The following is a 20,322-nucleotide window of genomic DNA, read 5'->3' on the forward strand; positions in this document are numbered from 1 at the left end:
AATAAAACAAACAGATGAAAACTTTGAGGATATACCAAATATTGAGCATTCTAGAGAATTAAAAGATGCTATCATATTCCTAAAGCAAGAGCAAGCTGTTATGATGATGAGCATTTAGCTACCTTAGAAATTAAAAACACAATCATCAAACTAAAAATCTTAATAGATGTGCAAAGTAATAGAATAGACATAAGTGAAGAGTATAGGATATAATTGCAGAGTACACTGAGAAATTGTTCCAGAACACTATATTGAAGGAAAAAGAAAGGAAAATACTATAACAAAAGTTTAGACATAAAAGTTAGGCCCAGAAATGCCAACATTCATCTAACAGAAGTTACAGACAAAGAGACTAGAGAGACAGAGGAAAAGAAACGAGCAAAGAAATAATAATAACAAATATTTTCCTCAGCCAAAAAAAAACCCCAATGTGATACGTTTCTATTTTTATTTGAGACAGGGTCTCACGTTTTCACTTAGGCTGGAATGCAGTGGTGCCATCACAACTCACTGCAGCCTTGAACTCCAGAATTTAAGCAGTCCTCCCGCCTCAGCCTCCTAAGTAGCTAGGACTACAGTTGCACACCATCACACCCCACTAAAATTTTTTTATATTTTTTTGTAAAGACAGAGTCTCACTATGTTGCCCTCTATAATTTTTTTGTAGAGGCTGGTCTCGAACACCTGCCTTCAAGCAATCCACCAACCTCGGCCTCCCAAAGTGTTCAGATTATAGGCATGGGCCAGTAAGCCCTGTCAAAATGTGACTTTTTAAAAATAGAAATAGCCCACTGAGTAACCACCAGCATTAATTAGGGGTGAGAGAACGATACATGGACACATAATGATAGAGTTTCAGAACTCCTGGTATAAAGAGCTCTGAAATCCCCTCAACGCATATCCAGTCTCATTCAGTAATTCTGGATGGGAAATTGGAAATCTGACATTCTCCTGTTCATTTGGTTTCAAAAGCAAATCTAATATGCAGTCAAAATTCCCAACTGCTGTTCTCTAGAGCAATGAGCTGGGACTCAGTACCTAGCCACCTTTTCCTGCAGTCTGATGCTGACTGCAGGGTGCAGTGCTTCTGGCTCCTCTTATGCTTACTGGTTCCTTCTTCCTTGTGCATGAGCCACTGCCTTGAGGGACCTCTTGTTAACTTCCCTCCCCTCCCCTACCACCCAACACCATATAGGATCCTCCTTTGACCTTTGACCCTTGACCTCTGACCAGGGTTTTGCTATCACTCCTCCAATGCACTTGCTTCTCTAACATTTCCTGAGCTGCTGCTCTCTGGGCCAGCGATCCCCTATGCTGGGTCCCCTGGTCCAGGACTGCTCCCATTCCTACCGAGGCATCAAGATATCGGCTCTGCTGTAATTGATTTTTCCACGTAATAAACACAGTGGGAGAGCTTGGTGTGTGCAGAGCTGTGCAATGTCCTGGGAAAACAAAGCTGAACATGGCTTGGGGCTCACCCTCAAAGGGTTCTAGGTGGAGGCAAATGTGAAAGAAAAAAAGTTACATCGTGATGAGGGGGATCACACGCATTTTCTCCAAGGACCACCTGCACTGACTTTGTCAACGTTCTTATGAAATTTCAGATTTCCAGCCTTGACACCCTGGCTCATACGGTTGTGAGGATGTGGCTGAGGATGTGTCTGCATTTTAAACAAGCTCCAGTCATTCTTTTTTTTTTTTTTTTTTTACTTTAGGTTCTGGGGTACACGTACAGATCATGCAGGATTGTTGCATAGGTACATACATGGCAAGGTGGTTTGCTGCCTTCATCCTCCCACCACCTATATCTGGCATTTCTCCCCTCATTATCCTTCCCCACTCTCCCACCCTCACTGTCCCTCCCCTAGCCCCTCCCTACTGACCACAGTGTGTGATGTTCCCCTCCCTGTGTCCACATGTTCTAACATGAGTGATAACATACGATGTTTGGCTTTCTGTTCTTGTGTCAGTTTGCTGAGAATGATGGTTTCCAGATTCATCCATGTCCCTATGAAGGACACGAACTCATCATTTTTTATGGCTGTGTAGTATTCCATGGTGTATATGTGCCACATTTTCTTTATCCAGAAACTGGACCCCCTTCCTGACACCTTACACTAAAATTAACTCCAGGTGGATTAAAGATATAAACATAAGACCTAACACCATAAAAACCCTAGAAGAAAACCTAGGCAAAACCATTCAGGACACATTCTTATGATCACAAAAATGTCATAACCATCAACCTTACAGAGCTGTGCCCCAGGTCTATGATTGGATTTGGAAGGCACATGGGGAGTGTGTGCAGGGGTGGTGGCAGAGGGGCTGGATCGGTGGCTAATGGGGGTCACATCCCACAGGCCTTGTCATGCTAAGGAGTCTGGGCTCTATAGGACAAGCTATAGGGAACCAATGAAATTTTTATGGTAGAGAGAGGAGGCAGGGGAGGCATGGTGTAATTCTAAGAGACAACTCATACAGCAGGATTGAGAGTGAATAGAGGCAAAGTGAGGAGGCTGAGATTGGAGGCAGAGAGGCTAGCACAGGTGATCTGTGATGGGGACCTGACCTGGCTCAGTGGCAAGACAGACAGAGAAGCAGAGGTGGGAAGTCTGCTCGGGAGGAAGATTACAGGGCTTGGTGGGAAGGATCACCGCCCCCACCCCCCAGGCCTGCTCCAGCCTAATACACTTGGCCTCAGATGCACTAATGACTAGATGAGAAACACACACTGCATACTTCTGCTGTGGTTTTAGACCTTATCTAATCAGGCTGGGGAAATTAATTACTCTTAATAATGTGTTATTATAGTGAGATATTTGCCTTTTTATAAAGCTAAACATTATATGCCATTTTCCCGAGGGGCCTTAGTTTTCTACTCTTTGAAAGGTCCGTGCCTAAACCTCTCTCCCAGGTCACAAACCACCTCAGGGCAGAAACCTCAAGAAGAGGCGAGGGCACGACTGACCAGCTGGTCCTTTCTGGACACGCCTGAGCTTTCACGCGGTGACAGGAATGTCACACACCCACTTTCACAGGCTGCTCCAGATGGCAGTGAAAACCACACATTTTACAAGTGAGTTATGAGTGATCACACAAAGGGTTACTCAATCTGTTTCCACTTGACTAAGAGTTTTGAGGTAAACCCTTTGAAGCTTGCATAGTCACCTGGAACTTCAAAAGTAAATGATTTGGAGCTGTACAGACTGAAATAGTGGTTATTGCTGATTGATCTTGTTAAACACAACATTGCAATGAAGTAGGTATTACAGAACTGCATGCTTGATAAAAAATTATTTCTATAGAGGAGAGACATAAAAATGCATTAACAAGAGAAATGTTACATGTGTCATCATAAGATTCAAATTGCTGCTTATAATTTACAAAGCACCGTCTCATTTATTACTTCATTTGATCCTCACAAAATTTTCTAAGTACGTTATCTTACTACTCCCATTTTACAGATGAGGAAACTGAGGATCAGAAAGGCAAAGTGGCTGACTGATGCAGTTTGTATATTTGTCCCCACCTACATCTCAGGTTGAAATGTAATCCCCAGTGTTGGAGGTGGGGACTGGTAGAGCAGTTTGGATCATGGGGACAGATCCCTGGTGGCTTGGTGCTGTCTTCCCAATAGTGAGTTCTCACGAATCTGGTTAAGAGTGTGTGGCTCCTCCCCACCTACACGTTCTTGCTCCTGCTGTCTTTATTTTTGTAAGGCTAATCATCTTGCTCCCGCTTTGCCATGTGAATTGCCTGCTCCTGCTTCGCCTTCCACCATGGTGGTAAGCTTCCTGAGGCCCCTCCAGAAGCTGATGCCAGAGCTATGCTTCCTGAACAGCCTTCAGAACTGTGAGCCAATTAAATCTCTTTTCCTTACAAATTACCCAGTCTCAGGCATTTCTTTATAACAATGTAAGAACAGACTAACAGAGACAATAAAGGGACATTGTTGTGTTTGTTGCAAGTAACAGAAACCCCAAATCAAACCATATTTTCTAAACAGTAATGAGAATGTATAAACATAGGTTACAGAAATGTCCAGTGGTATGGTGGGCTTCAGGCATAGCTTGATTAGAAAATCCGCTCTGTTTTATTTCAGTTGTCTGGGATTTACCCTTCTTTCTGTGCCAGCCTTCTTCTCAGCTTCTCTTTCTATTAGTAGCAAAACACTGAAGCAGTCTCAGGACCCACCACACCATCCAGAAGGAGAATGGACATTTCTTTTCCCAATTATCAAACAAGAGTCATAGACTTCCCTTTTCTTGTACCAGTAGCCAGAGAATGCAAAAACAGGCCTAGGGTATATATCCATGCATAAGCCAATGTGCCCATGTCAATTAAGACCACAACCGAGAGGCTAAAGGTTGGACCAGTAGCATCCAAGTCTTGTAGCTGCTATGCCAAGTGGGATGCGTAGAATGGATGCTGAAGAGGCCGAGCACAGTGGCTCACACCTGTAATTCCAGCACTTTGGGAGGCCAAAGCAAGTGGATCATGAGGTCAAGAGTTCAAGACCAGCCTGGCCAACATGGGAAACCCCATCTTTACTAAAAATACAAAAATTAGCGGGGCATAGTGGCACACACCTGGAATCCCAGCTACTCGGGAGGCTGAGGCAGGAGAATCGCTTAAACCTGGGAGGCGGAGGTTGCAGTGAGCCGAGATCGCACCATTGCACTCTACCCTGGGTGACAGAGTGAGAATCCATCTAAATAAATAAATAAATAAATAGATAAATAAATAAAAGAATGGATGCTGGAGAGTAAACCACAAGCCACCACAAGCAAGGACCTGAATTCATAGCTTATGACTAAATAAGAGTCCAGGGTTTCTTTCCTATGCATTACATGTTGTTGTCCTTCACTTCTAGATCTTATAGCTCCAAGTAAAGCTGCTATTTTTGTGTATAAACGTGCCTAAAAAGGCCCTCAGGTGACCAGAAGTCTTTTCCAGCTGCTGCACACCAACACTGGATATTTCTTCGTGTGTGCTGCCATGATGCGTGAAGTCTTTTGCTTTTTTGGTTATTTCTCTAACTCATGTTCCTCTAGATTCTTTTGCCACATTCACTTTTGTTTCAAATATGTTTTTCTCTTTGTGTCCGAGTCCAACCAGGAAGACAGAAATCATTCTGAATATTTAAAACAGAGAAACGTTAATGCAATGAGATGAAAGAAACTTAGAAGCCAAACAAGGCATGGCGAGGCAACCCAGAGGCCAGCAGCAGCAGGAAGTTTCTGCCACTCCTAGGCTGGAGGGACAAAGGGAGGAGGTGATGCTAGCAGAGCCCAGGGACTGGGATTACCCAGAGGAAGCTGGAACCATGACAGGCTTCCTGTGCAAACTGGAGTCGTGGAAGAGAGGGAGCAGCTGCCAGAGATACCACCCCAGGACAGAAGGAGAGGGAAAAACACGCTGACGTCTTCCTTCCTCCTGCCCATCAAACTCCCACCAGAGTCTCCCATTAGCCAAACTCAGCTGGAAGCCAGCTAACACAGGGGCCTAAGAGCTGCAGCCTGGAGGGGTCACGCCCCCCACAATACACAGCAGGGAAGGAAGGGTGAGGATCTCACATCAAAGAGTCCAGAACCAGCTATATTTGCATGACAAATGTCATACATGCTCGTTGTGGAAGTTTCAGAAAATACAGATATGCAATAAGAAAAAGGTAAAAATCATGATTTTATTAGTTCTGAAAAGGTAAGGCTACACCAGCCAGTCCCAGGGTACTGCTGAATGCTACCTGTTTCTCATTAATGACTGAACAAGCTATGTTCTAGTCTTTTCCCTATCAGTAGGCCAGGCACTCTAGCAGTTTGACATTTTGTTATGCACGCCTTGAGAAATTCAATTTCTCCTCTCTATTAAGTCAAAAGTAAAAAAAGGCAAAACCCAGATTTTAGAAAGGTTGTTAAGGAAAACTTTATTTCTTCTAGGAATGCATTTTGCCTCTTTTCCCAGGTAACATGTGCCATATGATTTATCAGGTTTTCTCTTTTTGCCCAGGCTACTAGGAAACTCAAAGATATATCTCATGCTCAAGACCAGCAACTTTAACCCCTAGGGTAGGTGTGTGCTTCTTCCCTTTTCTCCATATTCCAAATTGTATTTTATCATTTCAGCCCTATTATGCATGGGTGTGTGTAAAGAAGAAAGGCATAAATATAGCCACAGAAGAGAGAAGCCTTTGAGTTATTTCCCCAGAGAGTTGCTGGGCATCATTGCCCTGTCCAACTTTGTCCACTCTACGCCAGCTGGCCAGCACTGGGAAAGTCATCTGCCACAGTGGAACAGACTCTGTCTGTCACCCTCCTCCAACAGCAGATGGCCGCTCCGCACTCATCTGTGTCATACATCACTGCTGAGTGAGACACCACCATCCACTGTGCAAATCACTAAGCGTCTTTGCCTCCAACTCTGTGGTAGGCTGGGAATTATGCCCGTGTGCTCAGATCGACTCTGGTTCAATAATTTTTCAGCTAAGGTGGCTCAACAGAGCATCTTGACAATGGAAAGGGGTGGAGCTACGAGCCGCCAGTGGGATTATGGTTAGATTTTTAATTAGATGGGCATTTTAATTAGGCTGGGCAAAAGCTCTTTCAAGGAGGTGAAAGCATTGTCTCCTTCAGCAAGCACGTCTCTGGCTTATTTAGCTTCCTTGATTCACAAGTTAGTCCCTCTTGAAATGTTTTTCTTGTACTTTGTTTATTTGCGGCTGATAGTCTGGGCACAGGGCCCAGTTTAACATAATTTTTACTGTTGCTACGGCATCCCAAATTCTACCGAGATGGTTATTATCATTGTCGTCTAAGACACCTTACAGTAGCAATTACCAAGCCAGGTGCACTCCCATACGCACCCCACCCCAGCCCACCCCTTTTTTCTACTTCACCTTTTAGAAATGAAGCTGATGCTTCCTCCTATGCCATTGAGACAACATGCATTTGTGACTCTGTAGCATAGCAAAGTAGATGTTTGCTAATTATCTAGATCATTTGATTGATAGGGAAATAGTTCTAATCACTTAGGTCCCAGAGTTTATCTGTGGGTCTAAAGAACATGAAATCTCCCCCCACCTTGCTTATAATTTCCTCTGAGTTCTATAAATACATATGCTGCTTTTACAGCAAATTTGCCTCCCTAATTATGTTTTACATAATCTAATACATTCATATTAGTTAGCATCCTCTAAGCTTATACCAGCCAAAAGATACCTTGGCTGTAAGGCTAGAGAGGGAAACTGACCATAGCGTATCATCAGTGTAGAGTTGACAGTTGACAATAATAATATAGATTCACCACTGACAAAGGAAAGAAATATTGCAACATTTGGTTTGAAAAATGGTGTGTGTGTGGGGGGGGGGGGGGGGGTGTGTGTGCATGTGCCTGTGTGTGTGTGTTCCAGTGTTCCATTTGAGTGAGACACTTAGCATGACTTTCGAATGCAGGCGTTTAAGGTGAGGGATTGTAATAACAACCCACTTTAGGAGTGTGGACATTAGCCAGCAGACATGCACCTCTGGCTTCCTGCCAAGACCTGAGGTGGAACCCCAGCCTGGACTTGTCCACACGGTTCATGTCTTTAACAGATACAGTCTTGCTGCAGAATTGTACTGCACTAACAATGAGACTCACTGGAAAAACAAATAAAATGCTTTAAATGTTTAAATGCATTTCCAAGTATTCATCTTCCAAATATTTAGACTCTGAGCAGATTTGGGCCAAGAGCCCAAGCTTCCTGTGCATGCAGGATGGTTCCAGCAATCTCCAGAAGATCAGCAAATATGTAGCAACTTAAAATACCATCCTCTCGGAGCCAAAAGAGTAATTCCCTAGGTATTGCTCCAGGAAATCAACTAGGTATCTCTGTCCGAAGTCCTCCTTCAATAATGTCTATAGGAGCAGATTAGTTTTAGTAACTTTAATAACTTCTTACAAAGGCCTCCATGAGACCATGGTCTGTGTCCACTGTGAGACTACAATATAAACAGCAGTGGGAAAGGAGATGTGGGAGTAGAGACGTGTAGATGAAAAGGGAAAATGAAGGGAGAGAGGTGCCCAGAGAAGCAGCATCCTATTGAGGATATTGGTAGACACAGAAGGTTTTGATGACTGAACCAAGTCTTGAAGGGTAAGTGTGTGTGAACCAAGGTTGTTTTGTTTTGTTTTGTATTGTTTGTTTTAACAGAGGGGAGGGGTGTTAGAGAATGATTTTCTCTTACATTTAAATTTCTCTAAATTCAGTAGTCAGGTAATTTATTCTTCTTTTTCCAGCCATATCCATAATAAAACATTTTTTTTCTTTTTTTTCTAAGCCACCACAGCGAAAATATTTTTTAAAAAATCATAGTACTGCCAAGGAATTTATCTACATCTAAAGTTCAGCAATCATATCTTTATTTAGGAAGCTCCACAAAATAAAATAAATAACTTTCATATAGATTTTGATTCCAGAATACCTTATTAGTATTTTGTTCAGTCTTTCTCATGGACTAAGTAGAACAGTGAAGTTGAATCTTACATGCACTTAACTTTTATAAGTTCAATTATATATGAGAGAAAGAGAGAGAGAGAGAGAGAGAGAGAGAGAGAGAGGTTGGTCTTAAAAAGCACGTGCCCCAGAGTGAACACGAGAAATGAATCTGTGTGCCTGCTCTGTCTCCAGACTCATAGATAATTCATGGTGCAGTCTCTAGCTTAAAATGCACATTTCTCTACATATGACCCCGAAATTCAAGCAAACTGCTTCAGTGATACTCAAACAAGAAAGCAGCCCTGCTTTCCAGTGACGGAGGGAGAACTGGCTGAGAAACAGCGTGCCAGTGTCTGACATGACACCTCCCTAGGAGAGTTGCAAGGGCAGTTTTGATTACCTGTGATTCTCATCTTGGGGCTGACTTTAGAACCAGCCACGTCTCTGCTGAATTATTCCCCCTTGGCAAATGCAAAAATAAAAAAGAAGTAGGGTCATTTTTCTGGTATCTCTGAATTTGTGCCAAGATTAGAAACTTTGCTTTCTCAAACACCATGCCCAACTACAGAGCACATTGCAATCTCCTCAGCCTCTTCCCCAGTTTGGAGTACAAAAATGGTCCGCAAACAAAAGTCATGAGAGACAGGGAGCCATTTGTTCTTTTATTCATCAAATATTTGTGGAGTGCTAATGATGTAACAGGCACGGGATTTAGTAGGGAGCTACTGCTGAACGAAAACAGGAGTCAAAAGCCCTATTTTGACTTGACAATGACCAAGCTAGCTTGGTAACTTCCTGCTGTCTTGGCAGTTACCATGCTTGTTAGCTTGCTATGTTACATTGGAAGAATTACTTCACCTCCCTGAGTTTCCTTTGCCTACTTGACCAAAAATGTGAAACAATAGGGCACATAAGTCCTAAGGTTTCTCTCAGTTATAAAATTACATGAAATTGACTTAGAAATATTTTTTAAAACTTGAAAGAAATACAACAAACTTCCTTATAGCAACGTTTGTCTATTACTAACAAGCACTTTGCCCTTGGTGGCCTTTCTCCTTCACTTCGCACCTCCACATTACGGTCAATTTCGCCATCTATCTCTCTTCCACATGCATTGCCATTCGAGGCTCCCCCTCTCCCACTGCTGGAGCGTCCAGTAGACGCGTAAACAAAGTGAGAGGGTTTCTTCCTAGATTTTGTTCCCTGTCATAGTTGCTGTTGTTCAAGCCCTAACAGGGTGATTCAGGCTTTGGTGTTTTGATTAAGAGTAGAGATAGCCGTGTTGTGGACAAGAGATATGGAAATAGATCTCTTGTATGATTAATCATACTTTCAGATTGTGCAAATGTTTCATTTCCAATGACTACCTTATTGGTAATATGACTTTTGTGTTATATCATCAGGTGTGTGGGCCTGTTCATACTTAGTTATTGAATGTGGCACCAATTGACTTTACCCATCTAACCGAAGGAGTAATAATAATAAACATTTGGTTACTCTGGGGTCAGGGGGAAATTGCTTCTCTAAAATGCTTAAATGTTTGTGATATTATATCAGGGAATGTTAGCCAAATATTACTTTATGCAATACCTGCCTCTTAGTTATTCTATTCAGTCAATAAATGCGTATGGGAAGAAGGTCTACCCAGTCAAGAGTTGTGCTTAATCCACCTTCTGAGCATTCAGGAGAAGACCAAGTAGACGTGTACAATTTCCTGAACTAAGAGGCGATATGGTGGCAAGCCAGGATGCCTCAATTTGAGTGCCACTTTTGTAGGTACTTTGATCCCAAAGTAGCTACTCTGTCATTTTACACTTTACATTCTCCACAAGGATTCCTGCTTTATCTTCTTCACAAAAATTTTGTGAGGATAAACTGATGGTGTAAAAAAAAAACAAAAACAAAAAACAGAGGAAGAAGTATTACATATTTAATGCTTACTTGCCAAGCACTTCATATATATTCACTTATTTAATTCACATAACAACCCTGTCTAATAAGAGGCCAGTCACTAAGAGGTTAAGAGGCTTGTTAATAAAAGGTGGAGCTGGCATTCAAATTGAGGCAGCATTAGTACTTTTATCCCCTAGATGATAACAAATTATACAAAGGTAGCTACTAAAATATTTTTTAGTCCATAGAAGGGAAGAAATAAACTTTTTTCACCCTCCCCCACTTTTAATGGAAATGTGGAGGAGGGAGAAGAATACTTAGCTCCTGTAATACTTCCAGTGCACATTACATGATTAAGATGACTTTGCTGGGTTAGTAACAAGATATTTCACATTTTGTAGTTTTTCTCACAAAGTTGTAATGCTTTTGATCTATTAGGTTTAAAAATGCCATGCATTTATTCAACAATTCCCTGTTTTCCTCCTGAATTTGTATGCCAATGAATTAAAATTTTTTTTAAATATCACAACAGTATGAATTGCTGAACTCAAGGGAATCTAGTATCTCTTGCATTCTGCCTGCTTCTAAAAGCAGGCTGAAACTTGAAAACCAAAGACACCAGCAACCTTCCAGCAAACAAAGGCAGTCATTATGTTTTCTGCACTTAAGAGCTTTTACTCTGCCAGGCAGATACAGAGAGCACTCATCTCTTTCCAACTCCCAAATCTCTTGACTTCCTCTTTCTCCTTCTCTCTGGCCAGGGCCTTTTGAGAGAGATGGCCAATAAGCCCCTTGTTTCAAATCTCTGCAGGAATAAGTAGATGCTACTCTCAGTGTCCACTAAACCATAAGTCCTTTGAGGATACAGGAAGACATCCACCAATCTCAAGATCAAAATGCAACAAGAGGAAGTCTGCACGCAAAGGTGTTACCCATGACCACCTCTTACAGAAATGGCAGAATCTCTGGGAAGAGTAAGCAGTTTATTCTTGCATGTTACATATACTAACCAAAGGTTCAAGAAAAATACTCTCCACTCAATTTTACCTTTAAAAATGTTCCTATTGCACAACAAACTACACTATCAAGAATGGGGTATTGGCCAGGCACGGTGGCTCATGCCTGTAATCCTAGCATTTTGGGAGGCCGAGGTGGGCAGATCACTTGAGATCAGGAGTTCAAAACCAGCCTGGCCAACATGGTGAAACCCCATCTCTACTACAAATACAAAAAAAAAAATTATCTGGGCATGGTGGTGGGCACCTGTAATCCCAGCTTCTTGGGAGGCTGAGGCAGGAGAATCGCTTGAATCTGGGAGCGGAGGTTTCAGTGAGCTGAGATGGTGACACTACACTCCAGCCTGGATGACACAGCAAGACTCTGTCTCAAAAAAAAAAAAAAAGAATAGGATATTACAACACATATTCACATATTCTCTCTTTCTGAACCTCATAATATTCCATTCTATACTTGAGAAGGAGCCAGTGATAGGATTTGAACCCAGGTTCAACAGATTCCAAAGCTTCGGCCCTTTCCTTAACAACACACTCACTCATGATCATATTTTCTTAATTATTTTATTTTACATTCTAAAATATGTATAATTGCACATTATCAGGAAAATAACACAAAAAGATCTAAAGAGAATAGGAGGAAAGTTATCTGAATTGTTCGGGTTTTAATCACTAAAAGCAACACATCCACACCAAGCACATTAAAAAACAATATCCTTTGAGACTTTTGTGATGTTTCTTTGAGACTTTTGTGATGACTCTTGTGATGTTTCCCCAGTCTTGACTGCTAGGAAGAAGCAATTGGATAAACCCAGAGATAAACCCAATAGACAACCAAATCAACATAGAAAGGTAAACTTGAAAATAAAATGGTTTAAGATGGGATTGACTGCTGGAAAATCAGAGCAGCCATCTCTTTTTAACATGTCAGTACATGTCCCAAATAGTGTCCTCCAACCTATAATTTGCCTGCATAGTCCAATCAACAAGGACTGACTGCCCAAGGGTGTGGAACCGAGTCTTCTCTCTTGCCAACCCCCCTTCTTCCTCCCACTAACAATCCAGCAGAATTCAGTCTCAAAGATGGGAGTTTAGACTTGACAGCTCTGCACTGATCCTCTGCCATCCCAACAAACCTAACTTTTGTATCTTCACTTCTCTGCAGCTGATTTTCACAAAGAAAGCATTCCTAATCACTCAGTAGGAACTAGGTCACCACCACGAATTGTCCTCCAGTTAAAAGCATGAGCTCTTCTGGACACAAATTCTCTTCTCAGTGAGAGGATGCTGTGACTGTGACACAGAGTGAAGCGGATAGAATGCTTAATCCCCAAGAAACTCCATCAGGAAAAGAAGGCCAGTTTAAGAGCATTTAATGTTGCCCAACAAGTCCAACTGAAATTGGGAGTGGTTAATCCTCATAAATATAATATCTATCATTAGTTATTCAGGAAATATGGGAAGTCAGTATCAGGTCGGATGGTCCAAAGCACGCAGGTCAATTAAGCAGCCCGATGGAGGTGACATGAGGCATGAGTGATGCCCAAAGAAGGTGACACGCCCAGTGCAGCTGGTTACAAAGCAAGCCTCCTGATAGCTGGACATGTTTCGAAACACTTGTAAACTCCTTGGGTAAGCATCTCCCATTCTTGTGATAAGTAAACACTACCAAGGAAAAAGTACAAAACCACTAAACTGAAGTTGGAATTGATAAAGAACGATAACGTGCACAAGACTGACTGACCTTGGAGCCCCTTTGATCTGCACATGTCCATATTCAGCTCAAGGCCCCATTGAAACCAAGGAGTTTATGTTTGGGCCAATAAATAGAGCTAATAAAACTTCAACCTTGGACTAGGACTCTTTGAATGGCTGGAACATGGGTCATTTATGGTGTTTGGTGACTGTGAATGCTGACAAAACTACTCCTGAGTATATACAGCTTCTTTTACACCCTAGATGAGAAAAGCCTGCCGGTAGCCTGTAGGAGAGTAAACAAGAGAATATGCAACCTGACGCCACACGTTGAAATTTCATTCAACAAATATGCATTGAGTATCTACTACATGGCAGACAGGCTTGAGGCAGGAGGGATACACAGAGGAACCAAATGCAGGCCCTGCTTGTGGACTCCAGACTAGACAGAACACACTTAAGTCCACATAGCAGTAATACACGTTGGACGGTGAGGACGGTTTACTCTATTTTGACTAATGCAAAATTTTTAAAAATGTTTTTAAAAGTTACTTATTATACTTTAAGTTCTGGGGTACATGTGCAGAACATGTAGGTGTGTTACATAAGTATACACATGCCATGGTGGTTTACTGCATCCAGCACTCCATCATCTACATTAGGTACTTCTCCTAATGCTATCCCTTCCCAACACCCCTGCCCCCTGCTATCCCTCCCCTAGCCCCCCCACCTCCCAACAGGCCCTGGTGTGTGATGCTCCCCTCCCTGTGTTCTCATTATTTAACACCCACTTATGAGTGAGAACATGCAGTGTTTGGTTTTTTGTTCTTGCGTCAGTTTGCTGAGAATGATGGTTTCCAGCTTCATCCATGTTCCTGCAAAGGGTGTTCATTAAAAAATCAGGAGTCAACAGATGCTGGAGAGGATGTGGAGAAATAGGAATGCTTTTACACTGTTGGTGGGAGTGTAAATTAGTTCAACCATTGTGGAAGACAGTGTGGCAATTCCTCAAGGATCTAGAAATAGAAATACCATTTGACCCAGCAATCCCATTTCTGGATACATACCCAAAGGATTATAAATCATTCTACTATAAAGATACATGCACACATATGTTTATTGCAGCACTATTCACAATAGCAAAGACTTGGAACCAACCCAAATGCCCATCAGTGATAGACTGGATAAAGAAATTTTTAAGTTTAGGATAAGGGATTGCAGGTTTATGTCAGTTTTAATACTCAGTTTGTTTCTGTATTTTATTTGCACAGTATTAAGAACATTTTGATTCATTACTGGTAACTGGTTTTTAAACAGCATACCTGTTTAAAATATACCTGGAACACTCAAAATAGTCGTAAATTAAACTTGTGCCAAAGTGTAAGTAGGTTGAAAGTCTGAGTAATGGGAAGTTTTTGGTTTTTTTTTTCCATTTATTTATTTTATCGCATTTTAGGTTTTGGGGTACATGTGAAGAACATGCAAGATTGTTGCATAGGTACACACGTGGCAGTGTGATTTGCTGCCTTCCTCCCCATCACCTATATCTGGCATCTCTTACGTCAAAGTTTAATTATGTAAACCATGAACAATCTCCTCTGTTAATTTAAGTGTTCACTGGAAGTTGTTTCTCAAATATACCTGTAATAGCTGACAAGAAACTCTGCAGTGTTATATATTTTTTAAACTTAGATATCTCAGTAACTACAGTTCAAAGCTTGAGTATGGTAAAATCAATGTTTTGCCCTCTGACTCATAACATTAGAATTCAACTTGATTGCTGACATGCTATCGGTAAACGTAAGCATGGTGATATTGCAACTTCACATTGCCAAACTGAGCTCATTCAGTTTCTTGAAAAACATCAGCAAGTTGATTCAACTCTGCTATATCAGAGAACTGTTTGCTAAGTCTCATTTGGGATACAGTAATTAGCGATTTCTTGTCTCATTTGAAATAGTAATAACACCTTGCCTCAAGATAGTTGATAAGTGTTGCCAGGAAAGAGTACACTGTGGAACCCACTATCCAATACATTCCCAAAAACTATAGAAAGGCTGAAATTGACAACTCCTTTCTCATTAAGCTGAAAATGTAAAGGAAATTACTAATCCCTGTTTTAAGAGATGCTCATATACCTTAATAGCTAGTGCTTTTCTGTGCAACTTGCTATCTTACTCAAAACCACATCTCAGCAAGAAAATTCCCCAGCACTTCGCACCACTTTAGCTCATTCGGCATAGCTTTATATTTCCTGATTGGGTTAACGTGACTCTTTTCCTAGACTGAGAGCCTTGCAAGGGCTGGAACTCTCTTACTATGTGCTTTCTCTCTACTGTGCTTAGTAATGTATACGCAGAGCTTAGACTGGAAACGTTTGGTGAATAAATATACATGTATGTATTTGTGTGTGTGTGTGTGTGTGTGTGTGTGTGTGTGTGTGTGTGTAATGTGTTTTATTTATAAAGAAAATTAAAGAGAAATTTTCACCAAGCCATTGTGTCAAATAAAATTCTTTTTATTTTTGAGACAGTCTCACTCTGTCACCCAGACTGGAGTGCAGTGACGCAAACTTGGCTCACTGCCCACCTCCACCTCCTGGATTCAAGTGATTCTCATGCCTCCGCCACTCAAGTAGCTGGGATCACAGGCATGTGTCACCATGCCCAGCTAATTCTTGTATTTTTAGTAGAGACGGGTTTTGCCATGTTGACTAGGCTGGTCTCAAACTCTTGGCCTTCCAAAGTGCTGAAATTACAGACATGAGCCACCATGCCAAGCCTCAAATAAAATCTTGAGAGTAAGAGTTTTTACACCCCTTATGAATAGCAAACAAAACAAGAAACCAAAAGCTTATCTCCTCTACAAAAATGTTTTCCAATGGCTATTTTGACCACAGCACCACTTACATTCCTCATTCCTTCATCAAACAGTTAGGAAGCACCTACTACATGCTACTAAACTGTCCCCATTGCTAAGGATATTTTTTGAAAGACATTAAATATAGTCTTTGACCTCAAGGAGTCTAGTCAGGGAGAATCATAAAAACTCAAATCATCATCATGCCACCTGATGTGTGCCATAAGAGATATATGAATATTACACGGTGTTGATTAGGCTCTTTCGGGTTACCAAGAAAAGAGATGTGCTCTGGTGACTTGCTTTAATGTGGTTCATTTTGAGTCTACACAAGGAAGTAGGGAAGAGCAGGAAGCAGTTTTAGCAGCTGCCTGGCGGGTCTGGCAGAGCCGGGAATGTCATTCAGGACATAGTATACCTCCATCCACCTGTTCTTCTTGACATTGCTTCAGCGGCAAGCATCTGTTGCTCCTTCTCTAGTGCTCTGCCAGTGTGATGACTCAGCCTCGCTCCACTCTGCATTCTCTGCTCGTGCTGCTAAATCCTCTCTGCATTCCTTTTCTCTCCTCCATGGCTCCCGCTTTGTCGTGGCTCCCACTGCCGTGTGGATACGGTTTGCAGACTTCTCTCAGGGCATCTGCCTTTTTCGGCCCAACTTTTTGGCTTAGTCCTCTGATAAGTCTCAAATTGAAAATGTGTGAAAGAGGCTTTGTTTGACTGGCCTCATCATCCAGGGTGCAGTGACCTCGCTGGGTGGAGCTCTGGCATCGGCCACTGGCCACAGCACTCTCCATGGATGGCTGCCTTTGGGTCGGGCATCAGTTCTCGGTTCAGTGCACGGTAGCCAGGGAAGCAGGGTCCTGGCAGAAATCACGCCCACCCACGCATACAGCACTGTCTACAGCAGCTCTCATCCCAAGAGCGCTGACTTTTCTCCAGCACGATATCTCACCATATTGATTGCCATCCGAACTTTGTGTCAACCATTCAGCTTTGCTACAAATCATGTCAGAGCTATGACAGATATTTGAAAACACATTTTTAGAGCTATTTAAAATAACCAAAAATTCACTTTGGGAGGCCAAGGCAGGCAGATCACTTGAGGTCAGGAGCTGGAGACCAGCCTGGCCAACATGGTGAAATTCCGTCTCTACTAAAAATACAAGAATTAGCTGGGTGTGTTGGCAGGTACCTGTAATCCCAGCTACTTGGGTAATTGAACTATGAGAATTGCTTGAACCTAAGAGGCAGAGGTTGCAGTGAGCTGAGATTGCACTGCTGCACTCCAGCCTGGATGACAGGGTGAGTGACTCTGTCTCAAAAAATAAAATAACCAAAAATTAAAAACAACTTGAATACCAGATAAAAAGAAAATACTTAATGCATTCTGATATATTTGTAAGAAATATTATACAACGTTCAAAAATATGACTTGGAGAACATCATAACAAGGGAAAAATGCTCACTGATAAAATGTTCAATAGAAGTCAGTGTACACAAGTTACATAGTATCAGTACTGAATTAATGATTCACACTCACCTATAGGACATAGAATAAACTGAAAAGATAAGCTGACAGGGACTATTGATGGCGGGGCGATGTGTGAGTTTTAGGTTATTTCTTACACATTCATTGCACTTCTTAACCTTTCAAAAGCTAAAAAAAAGAAAAAGTAGTTCTCAATTATAAGATATAGAAAGCAGTATATGAGATCACATTTTTTTAGTAGGCAAAGCCCATAAATTCATTTCACAAAAAGCACAAGATACCTTGGATCCCATTTCCAGTAAAGAAGCAACATTTCCTTTCTTATTCATGAACTATATTAGCAAAGAAAACAAAGAGGACAGAGTAACAGGATGCATGGTGCCTACTCATGAGTCCTGGGCTGTAGCTCTTAGGAGGATATCTGGGTTGTCAAAAGGCAATTCTATTTGGTGGATGCAACATGGGAGGTGGCCTTTGGACAACTACAATCCAACAGGAAAAAATGGAAATAATAGAAGATTGTCTTTCAAACTATGCTACATGACAGCAGTAACCAAAACAGCACGGTACTGGTACCAAAACAGCAAATATGGAACAATGGAACAGAACAGAGCCCTCAGAAATAATGTCACACATCTACAACCATCTGGTCTTTGACAGACCTGACAAGAACAACCAATGGGGAAAGGATACCATGATTGATGGGTGATGTTGGGAGAACTGGCTAGCCACATGCAGAGAACTGAGGCTGGATCCCTTCCTTACACCTTATATTAGGGTTGACTCCAGATGGATTGAAAATTTAAATGTAAAAAAAAAAAAGATTGTACAAAGGAGTCTAGGAGCCCAGAAGACATGGTTAACTCTGCCTGCGAGAAGGAGGGGAAAATCTGGAAAGTTACTAACCCCTGCGGCTTAAGTAATATTTATTGCATTTTCAAGGGAGTCCCCCCAAAAAAGGGCACCTTTCTTCCATTCTTGAATTCTCAGCTGACTGAGAAATAAGATCAGAGAATAGAGTGGAAGGGAGACCAAACTATCACTTTTACTGGATAAAGTTGATATTGAAGAAGACTTTATAGCTTCAAGTAAGGGGGTTTCCAATTCTGAACCCAGAAATAGACAGATTTGCCCATGCAGTCATAAGGATTGCTAGACCACAGCAAGCTTTAGAATGGAGGCCAAGGCCCCTGGAAAACCTACACAGGAGACTCAGAGCAGAACATGTGTTCTCAACAGGCAGACTCACTCCAAGAAGAAAAGGAGAGAAAAAGCTGAAATGCGCACGTCCGGTGTGGTGGGCTGAGTGTGCCCCCCCCACACACATGCTATGTGTATATATAGAGAGAGATACACACACACACACACACACACACACACACACACACACACACAGAGTCTGTAAATGTGGGCTCGTTTAGAAAAAGGATCTTTGCCGATGTCATTAAGTTAAGGGCCTTGAGATGAGATCATCCTGGATTAGAGTGGGCTCTAAATCAAATGGCAGGTGTTCTTAGAAGATAAGGGCAGAGGACAGACAGGAGAAAGCCATGTGAAGATGAAGGCAGAGATTGGCATGATGCATCTACAGGTTAAGAAACCTGGATTCAAACCAAGGATTTCAGAAACCCAGCACCCAAAACCAGGAGGGAGGCAGGGAATGGATGCTTCCTCTAGAGCGTGCAAAGAAACCAACCCGGTCCATACAGTGATTTTGGACTTCTGGCCTCCAGCACTGCAGGAAAATCCATTTCTGTTGCTTTAAGCCACCCAGTTTCTGGTAATTTGTTATAGCAGCCATACACTCAGTTTCTCCTAAGCTCAGCAGGCTGTAAGTGGAGAGAGCAGGAGGAGACCAGATTATTCCCCAAGTGGAGCTTCCTTCACCTAGGAAATACTATGAGTGGGGAAGATGCATCTCATTCAAAAATAATAATAAAAGCCAATAACATTCTTCAAGTGCTTGCTATACCAGCCATTGTTTTGAGTGGTTTTATAAAGAATACACCAGGGACTATGTAAGGGAAGGCAATTCTAGGCCAAGGGGAAAAAGCTCTGTGGGGGTTTCCCCATCCCACACACTTCCTCCACTATTCCTATACAACTTCCACCCATTTCATGGGCATTTATTTGGTCAAGGGCTGCTGTGATTTACAGCTTTGAGTCTTCAGGTTTCCCACACACTCTGATAACAAAAATAGAGGCAGTGTTTGTTTAATTATAAAAGTTTTATAAATATCATAAAAGGTTTATGAAAAACATGGGTGTATTGGTCAGTGTTCTGCAGAGAAACAGAACCAATAGGATGTATATAAATAAATAAACACACAGAGAGAGTGGGGGAAGATTGAAAGCTTAAAATAAGGAATGGACTCATCCGATTGTGGGGGCAGGCAAGTTCAAAATCTGCAGGGCAGGCTAGCAGCCTGAAGATCTAGGAAAAAGTTGATGTTGCAATCTTGAGTTCAGAAGCAACCTGAAGGCAGAATTTCTTCTTTCTCAGGGGAACCTCTGTCTTTTTTTTTTTTTCTTAAGGCCTTTAGCTAACTAAAGAATATTCATTTACATTATGGAGAGTAATCTGATTTCCTCCAAGTCTGTTTACTTAAATATCAATCACATCTAAAAAATACTTTCATAGCAACATTTAGACTAGTGTTTGACCAAACTACTGGTATCATAGCCTAGCCACGTTGGTGCATAAAATTAACTATCAAAATGGGCTTTTTTTCTTTTATTTTTTAAATTGTGTTAAAATACACATGAAATAAAATATATCATCTTAACCATTTTTAAGTACACAGTTGTATGACATTGAGTGCATTCACATGGTGCAGCCATCACCATCATTCATCCCCAGAACTGTTTTCATCTTACAAACTGAAATTCTGTACCCA

The sequence above is a fragment of the Sapajus apella genome, unplaced genomic scaffold (assembly GCF_009761245.1).
Source record: "Sapajus apella isolate SASKATOON/1434 unplaced genomic scaffold, GSC_monkey_1.0 scaffold5, whole genome shotgun sequence".
Classification (NCBI taxonomy): Eukaryota; Metazoa; Chordata; class Mammalia; order Primates; family Cebidae; genus Sapajus; species Sapajus apella.